This window comes from Tiliqua scincoides, chromosome 2, assembly GCF_035046505.1.
Source record: "Tiliqua scincoides isolate rTilSci1 chromosome 2, rTilSci1.hap2, whole genome shotgun sequence".
Taxonomy (NCBI): Eukaryota; Metazoa; Chordata; class Lepidosauria; order Squamata; family Scincidae; genus Tiliqua; species Tiliqua scincoides.
Window position 1 is genome coordinate 191,437,911 of NC_089822.1, and position 13,768 is coordinate 191,451,678.

Here is a 13,768-nt window from a genome sequence, read left to right on the forward strand (position 1 = left end):
CCACAGTTTGAGAAACACTGAAATAACTAATTGCCTCAAGCCCTGAGGCTATTAAAAATCTATACACTGTACTTGACTATAAAGCTTTGTTGACTGCTTTGGACATTTGCTTTGGTATGGGAAATGTGAGATATAAATCTCTTAAATAAATAAAAATCAGATACTGTAGCTGCTACGTACCCTCCAAAGAGCACAGCTCCTGCAGTTTGCAAGCATGGGTATGTATAAGGAGATAAATGTTTGACGGTCTTTTTCTGGTTATTATTATGTATAAGTAAAAAAACTGAATATTATTTCTTTCTAAATCTCCTTTTTAGAAAGGAGGGGCCCCATAGAATGTCATTTTAAAAAGTGGGTCCCGGCACCCACTGTTTGGGAACCACTGTTCTAAAAAACAGAGAAAGGCAGTATACAAGTACTGAAAAAAATACTGTAAACACCCCCCAGGGTGGTGTCGTGGTTTGGGAGGTGGACTTAGACCTGGAAGATCCAGCTTCAAATCCTCTCTCAGCCATGAAGCTTCCTGGGTGACCCTGGGCCAGTCACTTTCTCTCAGCAGCAGAAAAATAAATAAAATTAAAACTTTCCTCAGTCACCTGTGCCAGAAGTGGTCAATATTAATTCTTCCCCAGTGACAACCCTACCTGCACCTGGAGCTCCCTCATTTGTTTGTCCTTCAACCTGCCCTATATCTACTTGCTACTCCCAAGTGAACAAGGCTACAATCCTATCCACACTTACCTGGGAGTAAGGGATTGGGCTCTACAGTCCCAGCCACACTTACCTGGGAGTAAACCCACTGACCAAAATAGACTTACTTCTGAGGAGACAGGCATGGGATTGGGCTCCAAGGCTACAGTCCCAGCCACACTTACCTGGGAGTAAGCCCCAGTGACCAAAACAGACTTACTTCTGAGGAGACAGGCACGGGATTGGGCTCCACAATCCCAGCCACACTTGCCTGGGAGTAGGCCCCCACTGACTATAATGGGGCTTGCTTCTGAGGAGCCAGGCATGGGATTGGGCTCCAAACGCCCCAGCTCAGCTCAGCCCCACCTGACGCGCGCCTGCCGGGAAGCCCGTCCCCGCGCGGCTCCCCAGAGCGGGCGCCTCCCCGGGCCCAGCGGCGCGAGGGCGCTCAGCCCCACGGGTCCCGCTCTGCAGAGGGTCCTGCGGACGAGGCTCTCCCGCCGCCAGCAGCAGCGCAGCTCCGAGCAGCCCCGCGCCCGCCTGACTGCGCGGCTCGGGCGAAGCGCAGGCCCCCCGCGCCGGCGCGGCCCAATCGGGACGCGGCAGAGGCCGCCCGCCCAATGGCAGCCGAGCGCTGTGGGCCGGGCCTGGCCGCTGCCTGGGCCGTCGACGCCGCCGCCATGATGCTTGTTTGCTTTCAATGAGTGTGAGAAGGAGGCGGAGGAGGAAGAGAAGGAGGAGGCGAAGGAGGAGGCGGGGGGAGCCAGTGCTCCCGTCCGGCCCGCTGTAGGAAACAAAGAGCCAGGCGGGCGGTGCAGGGACGGGGATGCGGCAGCTACAGGTACCGGGGAGGGGGGCGGCGCGGCGCGGCCCCGGGCGGGGGTGGTGCCTCCCTGCCTGCGCCAGGGCGGGGGTGGTGGTCGCGGCCTGGGGGAGCGAAGGACTGAAGGACTAGCCGGGGGAGGGAAGGGGGGAGCGCGGCTGCTGTGCCGCCTCGGGGGCGGGGAGGCAGCGGTGGCTGTTTTCCCCCAGGGCCAGGAGGAAGCGTGCGGTGGCTCGACGTGCCCGGCGCCAGGGGGCCGTGGGGGGGGGGTTAACATGGAGGGCTGGGGGGGCCCACCACGGAGAGAGACGTTCTGGAGGGTAGGGCTCTCATGAGGGCTGGAGGAGGAGGAGGAGGCGGAAGAAGGGGGCTGTTTTCGGGTCCCAGTGTCACTAGACGAGGGGGGGCAGCGCTGCTCTAGAGTCGGTGGGGGATTTGTTTACGGAGGGGGGACGGGGGAGGTCAATATCCTGGAACAGGGACCAAAAACACGGTGGGGGGTTGTCTTTGAGGGGTGTGCAATGCATCTGGGGGGGAGGTTGCAGTTGGGGTATTTTGAAGAGGTTGTGGCCTTTAAGGGAGGCACTTAAAAAAAAACAACTGGGGTGGCTTATAAAGTGTGGGAGAGAAATGGGTGCTTGTGTGGCCCAGCTTAAGGGAGGGCTCTGTTGCTGGAGAGGTCTTGGAGAGGAAGGTGATGTTGTTCTTGGTTCTTGCTAGTTGCTTGTGTTGTGTTGTGGGGTTGTGGAGATCACACACTTGATCTGGGGGGGCATGGGTTTTGATGGAGGACATGGTGCCACGTTGAGGTGAGCAGCCTGCCGTGGTAAAGGAGACCCCCCTGTACCTTGATGAGAAGAAAAAAAGTTTTTTGGGGGGGCTGGGAAAGTAAAGGAGAATCTATGTTTGGGCGAGCCTTCCTGAAAGCTGTGGGAAGATTGTGGAGGAAGTGACGTCCTGAGTGCTTGTTGACAAGAGCTGGGGTGGTGGGGGCAAGGAGGGTTGGGGAGGAAAGTGCTCTTCCTTTATGTATTATCTAAATGTGTTGTGGTTCTGTAAACTTGCTGATTTGCTCTGCGAGGGGTTGACTTCATGGAGAGAAATGCTTTCAAACTCTGTTTCCCTTTGCATTAAAAGCAGCTACCAGAAAACAACAGGGAGCAGGAGAAACAACAGCTGAAAAACTGAAGCACTTCTGATATAATCTAGCCTGAAATTAAAGAAAGGAAACCTTGAAACCAAATGGACAACTGTTTCTCTTTTCTCTGTGCCTCCTCTCCTAATCACTTCCTGAAAGACAACTGAATTATACAATGTAAAGAAAATGTAACTTTAAAACAGCCACACTTTTGAAAAATAAATCTGGTTCTTGGGAGCCGATCTGTACCGTTCATAATAAATGTAAGCTTGCTTATGGTTGTAGCTGAAAGGCCTAACTGGCAACAAGAGGGCCACAATAGCCTGCCTGTATCTGAAATAGAAAGAGCTTTAGCTGGGATGATTGACAGCTATGCTGTCCAATGTAAGGAGATGGAGGCAGGAATTATGTTTATATGCAGGTAGATGTCTGAGCCAGACACACACATGTAGGGGTGAACAGGAGGATTAGAATGCAAATCTCTTGGGGTTGGGTACAAAAGCAAGTCTGTTCTGTATGTTTATGCATAAATGGGAGTGTCTAATAAAAGACAGTTTTGGCTACTGAGAAAGCCAAAGTTCAACCAGCAGTTCTTTGTGAGCAAGGAGAGATTGTAAGGGGTAGTAAACAATTGTGAATTTGATAACATGCTTATCTATCTATGCCATGTTTTTTATGGGGGGGGGGAGAGTGCATGTGTGTTGTTTCTTAATATAACGCTTTTATTTTAGGAATTATCCATGGTACAAGATAGAGAATAGATTTTGATCTTCCACTATCTGGCACAATGTGGTGTTATCGATTTAAAATAATCTTTTCAGGATTTTTCAAGTTTATTTACATAAGTTAGAAAATGAGAAGATCATTATTCTGTTGTTAATTTAAAATAGGCAAAAATTTTGTGTGTGTTTGATTTATGTTGAACATGCTCCCTGCTGGGAAAGACTTTGTTGTAAACAGTTATGAATTTCTGCAGTGTTTGGTATGTTTGAATGTTATTTTCTTATCTGGATTTTACCACTTTTGTAGCAGAGACTTAAAATTCAAATGGATTATGAAATGCTTATGGTAATTATTTGGTATGAATATGAAGATTTGCAAGTGTTGACTGGTAATTGTATTGTGTTTTGCATTTCTTTTCATCCTAGAGTAGATTTTGTAATTGGGGATTTATCAACATTGCCACTGGGGTAATTTTATAGAATTATTCACCTTGTGCTCCCTACTGGTTTATCTGGACTCTGGAGTATGCTGCTAGGAATGAAACCTTGTCTTGAGGTTTAGTCATACTATTACTGAAATTGAGCCATTCATGTATGGATTAATGCTTTATTCCTTTTTCATTTGGATCATTTCATGTTTGTAAAGGAGACAACTATACATCATTTTGTTATGAATTCTTGAGCATTGTCTTAATATGCTCAGGCTGAAACTATGGACTTGCATGGGCAGGTAATGCTATTTGGCATTTTATAAGTTGTATTTTAAGGAGCATAAATAGAAATAGGGTGGCATCTTGCACTTTCTGTGTGCAGTTGCACAAGTGCATGAGGAATAATGTATAGCAGTGAGGTACTGACAGTATTGTATGTGACATCTTGCACTGAGTTGTGCAAGCACAACACCAAACCATGATCCAGTTGGATTTCTGTGTGCATGAAACATGTGAAAGCCTACTTATGTAAGCAGAAAAAGAACTTGGGATGCAACACTGTATTTTTAGATATTCATATCTTGGCTCTTAGTGCCTAATTATTTTTTAAATTACTACCATACTAGTAGGCATGCGTGGGTTCTTAAAGTAATTTTTAAAACTCTGACAATTGGTAAACCACTGTATTAAAACTTGATTTTAGGAAATATGATGTTGTATTTTGGTGAAGAAATTTGGAAGTCAGGTAGAGGTCATAGTCCCTGACAGCACTGAGTTTGTCTGTAAGGAAGTAGAAAAGGTTAAATAGCTTGCTTTGCCCTATGCTGACATTCAAATAATACATACAGATGTAGATAAGGATCAGGATAGTAAATCTCACCTGATGTCTATGTTCTGGACATAATGTTTGCCTAGGGAGTGGCATTTGTGAAGCCCAGTGGTTGTCAGTTCAGTTGACACAATCTGTTCATTATGATTTTGAATATTACAGGTTGTACAGGAGGCAGGCTGTGCAGCATGACCTCTCTCAGTTTAAGAGACTCTTGGCCAACAGACTGAAGCAAAGAGGCAAAGAAGGAAGGCCTCTAGCCAGGGAGACAGACCAGGGACAGACTACACTGGCTCCCAGTGTGGAAGGGATTGTCACTCCCGAATCGGCCTTTTCAGCCACACTAGACTCTGTTCCAGAACCACCATTCAGAGCGCGATACCATAGTCTTCTGAGACTGAAGGTTGCCATTAATTACAGGTTGTATCAATTGAGTCTGCACACAGTGGACACTGTACTTTTGTGACCCTTGACAAAATTTTCATCCACTGTGTGAGTGTTAGGCAGGAATGGGTGCAGGTATACCTGTGTGATTTCTCTGCCCCCCCCCTCCATACCAATCAAACATCAGCATGGGGCTAAGACGACAAAAACATTTTGTGAATGAAATGAAAAGTAATTAGACTATCAGAAGACTTGATTTCCTTACTCACTAGGCATGCTTACCATGCATACACTTCGTATCCCTACTGGTAACTGAACACCTCCAAATGATGCAAATCTACTTCAGTGAAGCATTTAAGATAAAGTAAGTTATATGAATTTAAATATTTCATGCTCATAAGTTCAAAGTACAACTCAAATTTCATTTGTGGAAACATTCTAATCTCTAGCTAAAATTCTTCATGCAACCCAGTTACCCACTTCAGAGTGAGGTGTGGTGCTAGACAAACATTACAAAAGATCATTACTAATGAATCAGTATGGTATTGCTTTTATGATTTCTCATGTTTTAAGTAGACTGTAAAATAACTTCACGCAAAAAGTTAGTTCCAATGAACTTGGGCATTTTCCACAGTATTTACCTTAAAACTGGTAAACTGTATATTCACCTATATTAGTTTTGTCCAGGCTTCCCTTCTCTTCCATCAGTAAAGGCTTCAAGAAGGAGGAGGCTGAAGCACTCTGCTTAAGTACTCCAGTCTACTGTAAGACTGAATTAGTGGGACAGGACATTCCTGTGCACTTATTGTTGTGATAATGTGTTAAAATTCTTGAAACCTTTTCTTTCTAATCTTTGACATATAGGGTAGCAATGTATCTAGTGGTTAGAACTTCAGGGTCCCCAGTAGCTGCTGGGTGTAAACTCATAAATGTGCGCACACACTCCTTGGTCTGTGAGAGGGCAAGAACATGCTGGGAACAGCAGCCGCTGAATTTTGCTGTGATTCCTACAGCAGGAAAATACATTGCAACGTTGTGGCATCTTCCAAGCTCAGGGCAATAGTAAAAGAGCAGGAAGGAGTTCGTGAGCAATCTGCATTGGGCACTCAACTCTTTAACCTGGCCAAGTGCTTAGCAAATTGTATGACTGTTATATTGCATTGTATCATGAAACATAGTCCTTCTGCCCACACATCTAAGGTTTGGTAAGCTATATATGACTTTTTAAAATGGAGGTGTCACTTGACATATATGAAAATGGAATCTCAGAGTACAGTAATAGAAACATAAGAGACTATTGTATACTGAGTCACACGATATTGGTCCATCTAATTGTTAATTGTTGTTGTTTGATAGAGGATCTCTAGAGTTTTAAACAGGAATTTTTCTCTCTCCTACCCGTGACATTCTGAATTTAAAGCCTTTGCTCCACCACTGACCTAAGGTCTCTTCCTTCACACCGTAATAAAAGATGTGGCATTGTAAATTGTCTGAACGGCCTTCAAGCACTAGAGAACCTACAGCATTTATTCTACTGCTAAGCTCATCTTTTTTAGTTTTAGCCAGCTCTTAGTTTTGTAGTATGTGGGCTAACGCAAATGTATGTACATACATACAATCTCTTTTCAAGCAGCTGCCTATAGAGCAAATACTAAAAGTATTTTTTGGTACTTGTGGCATAAGTCTCTTGTCAAGAAATTGGGGCTGGAGAGAGGTTCAGCTGGTGCCATATGATGAGCAGGCCGAGTCTCACCTGTATTGTACAATGTGTACTGTGTACCGTTATGTGCAATGACATAATTGTATTGCCCAACATAGTGGGATTGCTTCTTGCTTCTTTGCTTGCAGTTTGTACTAATGTAGTAATTTACCCAAGATGATTGTGTTGTAGATGTTTAGATCAAGGGTGTCAAACTCATTTCGCGTAGTGGGCCGAATAGCATTCATGGCGCCTGCTGAGGGCCAGAAGTGATGTCATTAAGCAGATCTTAGCCAGACATAAGCACTTCGTTCTAACATAGAAACTCATTAGCTGCAAATGAGAAAATAGAAAATGTGCAAATCTTGATATGGGAGTGCCCAATTATCACTCTGGCCACCCTTTCAGCAGTGCTGCTTCTGCCATAGCTGAGAGGTGATCTGTGAAGCAGCGCTTTGGCAGGAGTAGTGTTGCTGGAAGGGTGGCCCAATGATAATTGGGTTCTTCCAGTGCTGTGGCAGCACCTCCCTCTCTCACCCCTCTTGGGCTGCCCCTTCCCCCATAGAGTCCCTTGTTTTCTGAGGTCTCCTTCCTTGGGCCTTAGCAGGAGCAGCGCTGCTTGAAAGGGTAGTGCTGGGAGAACCCAGTTGTCACATGGTTCTGAGAAGGAGTTTCTGTGGGCGGCATATGACCCGAAGACCTTATATTTGACATCTCTGGTTTAGATTGTGCTGAGCTATGTTCATTGGGTATTACACAATGCCATGCTTTTCTCCCTGTTGATTAAGATTCTTTTGAGTTATTAGGATCCTGATAGGATTGAAATAATTGAAAATATTTTCATGAATTTGATATCCAAACGGGCATGTAGCATTATAGTCCCTGTAATATATTTGGAGGAGAGCACATTTCTGCTTATGTAATAAAACTCTTGACGACATACAGAATGCCCTGTCGTATGCTATTCCCTTGTATTATATTTTTTTTTATATGGTGGAAGCTAAAAGCAGTTTAGGAGAAAAAAGCCTTGAGGTTGCAAGCAGTCCCAAGTTGATTATGATATATCCTGAAATAAAGGAAGTGCTATTTTGGCAGCTATTAAGTGCATTTCAGTAAAGATAGCTTAGTATTAATAGCCACTGTGTAAAGCAGCAGTGAAGTTTCTTTTGAAATATTACATCAAATACCTTTAGTTTTTAAAGAAGCAATAATTTAGCCAAATGATTAATTTGTAGTTGAATTTGAAAAGGTTTGTACATGTTCATTTGAATAAACAAAGCTGAGGAGATACAATAACTGTTCGGGTATGAAAGATACAATACAGGGGCCCCCCATATCTGTGCATCCCATATCTACGAATTCTTATCTGCAGATCACGTGTGTGGGGCCCCTCAGCACTTACTTCCAGAGGATCCTCTGAGCCCTGCAGAGGCTGTGGACATCCATCCGCAGCTTCTGTTGGGCTCAGACTAAGCTCTAGAATGAAAAGTCACTACTGGTTTTTTCATAAAATGGAAAGAGATGTTTAGGCCTGGGGAATTCCTTGTTCTGAATCTGACAAAGGCTGTGGACATATGTACTCTTTTCCCCTTGCGTCTGGAGGGTGGGATGGATGTTCACTGGAATCTGAGGTTTCAGTCAACTGTGGGGGGTTCCAGAATGGGACACCAGGCACACCTGTATATCATGGGTTATCCACAGAACTCAAAGCTTGCTGTCCCACTCCTTTCACACCTGCCATTGTTAGTAAGTTGGTTCTCTTGTTTTCTGCTCCCATCTCACATTTGTCTCCAAAATACATTTTTTAACCCATGAAGTCTCCCCTACCTCATTAAATACAATCTTTTTTCTTGCCCAGTCTCTCTTCAATTTTCTGTTAAGGTTGCAAGCTGAACATGATAAAGAAGGAGCTTTACTATTCCTGCCCAAATAGCCCCATTTTCTTATCTCTTTTGTTGCTGCCTCAGATATTGTAACCCCTCTACCAGTCTTGGACCATCTTTGACTTCTCTCTTTCCTTATCATACTTGCTACATACATAAGTCAGAATTAAGTCAGATAGAGGTTAAAAGAGATGTTTCAGACCTCATTGATAAATTAAAGATCAATAAGTTACCAGGCCCTGATGTTATCCACCCAAGAGTTATTAAGGAATTGAAGAATGAAGTTGCTGATCTCTTAACTAAAGTATGCAACTTGTCCCTCAAAACGGCCATGGTGCCAGAGGATTGGAGGATAGCAAATGTCACACCGATCTTTAAAAAGGGAAAGGGGGGACCTCGGAAACTATAGGCCGGTCAGCCTAACTTCTGTACCGGGTAAGATGGTGGAATGCCTCATAAAAGATAGAATCTCAAAACACAGATGAACAAACCTTGCTGAGGGAGAATCAGCATGGCTTCTGTAAGGTTAAGTCTTGCCTCACGGCCCTTTTAGAATTATTTGAAAAGGTCAACAGGCATGTGGATGCGGGAGAACCTGTGGACATTATATTTCTGGACTTTCAGAAGGCGTTCAACACGGTCCCTCACCAAAGGCTACTGAAAAAACTCCACAGTCAGGGAATTAGAGAGCAGCTCCTCTCCTGGTTTGAGACATGGTTGAAGACCAGGAAACAGAGAGTGGGTGTCAATAGACAATTTTCACAATGGAGAGAGGTGAAAAGCGCTGTGCCCCAAGGGACCGGGACCGGACTTGGGACCGGTGCTCTTCAGCCTCTTCATAAATGACCTGGAGACAGGGTTGAGCAGTGGGGTGACTAAGTTTGCAGACGACACTAAACTTTTCTGAGTGGTGAAGACCAGAAGTGATTGTGAGGAGCTCCAGAAGGATCTCTCCAAACTGGCAGAATGGGCAGCAAAATCGCAGATGCGTTTCAATGTAAGTAAGTGTAAAGTCATGCACATTGCAGCAAAAAATCAAAACTTCACATATAGGCTAATGGGTTCTGAGCTGTCTATGACCGATCAGGAGAGAGATCTTGTGGTGGTGGTGGACAGGTCGATGAAAGTGTCGACCCAATGTGCGGCAGCAGTAAAGAAGGCCAATTCTATGCTTGGGATCATTAGAAAAGGTACTGAGAACAAAACGGCTAATATTATAATGCCGTTGTACAAATTGATGGTAAGGCCACACCTGGAGTATTGTGTCCAGTTCTGGTCGCCACATCCTAAAAAGGATACAGTGGAAATAGAAAAGGTGCAAAAGAGAGTGCCTAAAATGATTACTGGGCTGGGGCACCCTCCTTATGAGGAGAGGCTACGGCGTTTGAGCCTCTTCAACCTAGAAAAGAGATGCCTGAGGGGGGACATGATTGAGACATATAATATTATGCATGGGAAGGATAAAGTGAATTGAGAGATGCTCTTTACACTCTCGCATAACACCAGAACCAGGGGACATCCACTAAAATTGAGTGTTGGGAGAGTTAGGACAGACAAAAGAAAATATTTCTTTACTCACCATGTGGTTGATCTGTGGAACTCCTTTCCACAGGATGTGGTGATGGCATCTGGCCTGGATGCCTTTAAAAGGGGATTGGACAAGTTTCTGGAGGAAAAATCCATTACGAGTTACAAGCCATGATGTGCATGTGCAACCTCCTGATTTTAGAAATAGGCCATGTCAGATGCAGGGGAGGGCACCAGGACGCAGGTCTCTTGTTTTCAGGTATGCTCCCTGGGGCATTTGGTGGGGCTTCTGTGAGATTCAGGAAGCTGGACTAGATGGGCCTGTGGCCTGATCCAGTGGGGCTGTTCTTATGTTATACCATTGTCTTATTCTTCCATGTTTAGATCCACATTATCCATTATGGACCCACACCTGTGCTGTGGTAATCTTTTTATCTAGACCAGGGCTTGGGCAAACCCCGGGCTGAAGGCCAGATCTGGCATTCAGCTGAATAATTCCCTCCTGTGACTGGAACGTTCCGTTCCGGAGCACCTCATGACTGCCAGTTTCGAGATTGGGATGATGTGATGCTCTGGCCATCGCATCGATGCAGAAATCCGGACACAATGCCCACTGGAGCATTGCAGCATAGATGTGATGGGCCAGAGCATCGTGTTGTCACAATCTTGGAACTGGCAGTTGCGCAGTGATCTGGAACCAAAAGTGCTGGCTGCACTGAGGAACGTGTTCCCGGTGTGCAGTGGTCAGCACTTTAAACACCGCTGATCTAGACCAATACAACCTCCTCCTTGCAAACGTGATCTCAGTGTCCATTAAGTGGTTGAATTGTTGGATTTTTAACATTAAACTGTACAGTACTTTAGTTCTGATTTAAGAATTGGAAATGAAAGTTTATTGAAGTGCTCTGCATGAGCCGTAGCAAAGATCTTGTCATAATGCATTTTGCTGTGTTTTGAAGCAGCTCATACTAGAGTGTGCTTCCTCATTTCTTGATAATGTGGAAGCCAGTGACCTTGATTTTCAGATAGTTGTCTGCTTGCTTTCCTAAGAACCAAGTGTAACTCTTCAAAATGACAAAGTATTGTAAATACTTTATTGGAGTAGCAGTAAAAATAGTGGGGATTTGAAATGTTCTGACTTGATAAACTAAAATGATGCAAATAAGCTTTTAAATTTTCCAGTTTTTTGCTTATTTGCTACAACTCCTTTTACCCAAAATAGTAACATCAGTCTAACTGGATTTTCTCTTCTTTTTCTTAATCTGTTTTGCAGCTCTCCTAGTGGTCAGCCATATGTGGCATCCAATGTGGATTTGACTGGGAGCACTGCAAATCTGATGGCAGGGGCTGCAAAATCCACAGCAGTGTGAAATTTCCTTATTTTCCAGGCACACTTTTACCGGTAAATATTGTGTAAACATGAAGCATTACGGTAGTGAACTGATAAGGAATTAAACTTCAAGGGAAAAAGTCCAGTTTGTTTGAAGTAATGCGTTATAGTACCGTTAATAAGTGTACAATAACTACTGAGAAGCCAGGTTCACAAACTTACAAATCTATGTGCCTACCCACACACTTTTCTTAATTTAAATCCAAGTACAAATATTGAAATTATACAAAACATTCTTAAGAGTGTTAGTTCTGGGCCGAGTGTTTTGCATTTGTAGGATTTCTAGTGTATGGTGTCATGGAGAATGTTTTATTTTTGTACAGAACTAAGTTAAAGCTTGTACTTTAATTTGGCTCTGTTATGACTTACAGAAACAAACAATAGGGGAGCACCTGTGGACCCACTTCTATGAAAAGTTAATGGGTTTTAAGCATCTATTGTCTGTCCCAATCTGTTGATATGTTTTTGATATGTTAGAGGCTTGTTGAGCTGTTTTGAATGAATTTTCCTTTGCTGATCTCAGTACGTGATGTCTATTTTGGTTAGATAGCAGTTCATTGTTAGGCCCTGGTATTTGGGCTCTGTAATTTAAATGTGATTTCTCATGACACAGTTAATAACTTCTTTAAAAATTCACAATAGTAGATGAGTATTTTAGACATATTGTATTTATAAAGTACCTGTCCCTAGAGCTGGTTCCCAACCTGTGGTCCGCAGACACAGGTGGCCTGCGAGACCCTGAGAAATGGCCCACAAGATCTCAGGGGAAAAAAGATTGTCTTTGGTCACTTTCAGTGTCTCACCAAGAGAATGCTCCCCTACTCTCTAATAAATCTTCTCTAATTATTGCAAATGTATTTTTTGTGGGTGAAGTGGGGTTGCATGTGGTCCACGACAATTTCAATTTTTGCCTCAGTGGACTGTGAGCTCCTAAAGGTTGGGAACCACTGGCTTAGAGGGTTTTACTTGAGTGATGTTAACTATTTGGGGGTGATTCTTGATTGTTAGATCATATGCACACCTATAACAGAGTCTAGTGGCACCTGAAAGACTGATACATTTCTGGAGCCGTGAGTGTAGATGGGTCAGAGCTCATTGCAGACACATAAAGCTGAATATGCCTATTCACTTAAGGGTCTGTTTCATACATCTTGTGAGCACTGAGCTCAAAGCCCAATCCTATCCACACTTTCCTGGGAGTAAGCCCCATTGACTCTAATGAGACTTACTTCTTTGTAGGCATGCATGGGATTGGGTTGACAGTTTCTTAGTGTTTTCGGGTGCTGCTAGGCTCTGTTCTGTTCGTGGCAACGCAACAATATGGCTATTCTTCCATAAACTGTCAGACTTCTGTGTAGCCAGTAGCAGTTGAATTGTGTACACCCACTTTGTCACAAAAACAGCATACAGCTGCATTGCATTTACAGGTACTGTGTGTGCAAATGTCTTGTGGGTATTTCTTGCAAAAAATGGCTGTCCATTAATTTGTACCTTGCTTTCAATTGTTCAGAGGTATCTGAGTGCTTTCTAATAAAAGCAAAATTAGAAGGGGCCCTATTGAATGTTGTTTGAGGTTTTTTGTTTTGCTTTTTTGTTCTTGCATAAAGGTTACTAATGCAACCTGTGAAGATAGAGCTGAATATGTGCGATGATTCTGTTATAAGTTCTATCAATATTTCATATTGGGGGATTTAATCATAAAGAAATACAAATTCTTGCTCTCTAAATTATATCATGTTGACAATATAAATATGTAAAGAATAGAGTCAGTTCTTGTTTAAGTCAAGAAATCTGAAAATATTCATGGAAGATGGATGTTAAGATTTTCCTATGTGTATGAATAGTCAAAAACTATTACCAGCAGTATCAATTGTCCTGAAAATTAATGAAGATGAATGGAAATTGTTGGTGTGGATTTTCTAAGGATGTCTTGCTTATTTGCTGAGAGTATCCTGTAACTAAGAATTTCTGGATAAGAGTTTCCATAATATTGACAAATACTTGTGATTTTACCAGTGCTTCTGATTATTGTATTTAATGGTGTATTTTATAGGCTTTGAGGTGATACTCAACTGTCATTGCCGACTAACTTTGCCCCTAGCCATTTTTTGGCAACTTATTGTTGTTTTGAAAAAAATTTGGATCTTTGGAATATGGGAACCTCTTAAAGAAATCATTTTAACTTAGTCTATCCGTTGTTTCCAAATATAGTGTTTGTGACTATCAGAAAATGTGGATTAAATTTGTAGCAC

The 13,768-nt window shown here is 43.3% G+C and overlaps 1 protein-coding gene across 6 annotated transcripts in view; it reads left to right on the forward strand.

The window, feature by feature from the left end:
- The first annotated feature begins 1,373 nt into the window (after positions 1–1,373).
- The window catches only part of CNOT6 (CCR4-NOT transcription complex subunit 6), a 51,930-nt gene continuing 39,535 nt past the window's right edge, over positions 1,374–13,768 (forward strand). For 4 of the 6 annotated variants that reach the window (XM_066615030.1, XM_066615032.1, XM_066615027.1 and 1 more), the window contains exon 1: positions 1,374–1,531. The gene's annotated coding sequence lies outside the window, so the exon portion shown is untranslated. Of the gene's footprint in view, positions 1,532–11,399; positions 11,529–13,768 lie in introns of all 6 variants that reach the window. The other 2 variants (XM_066615028.1, XM_066615029.1) reach the window with 1 other exon arrangement.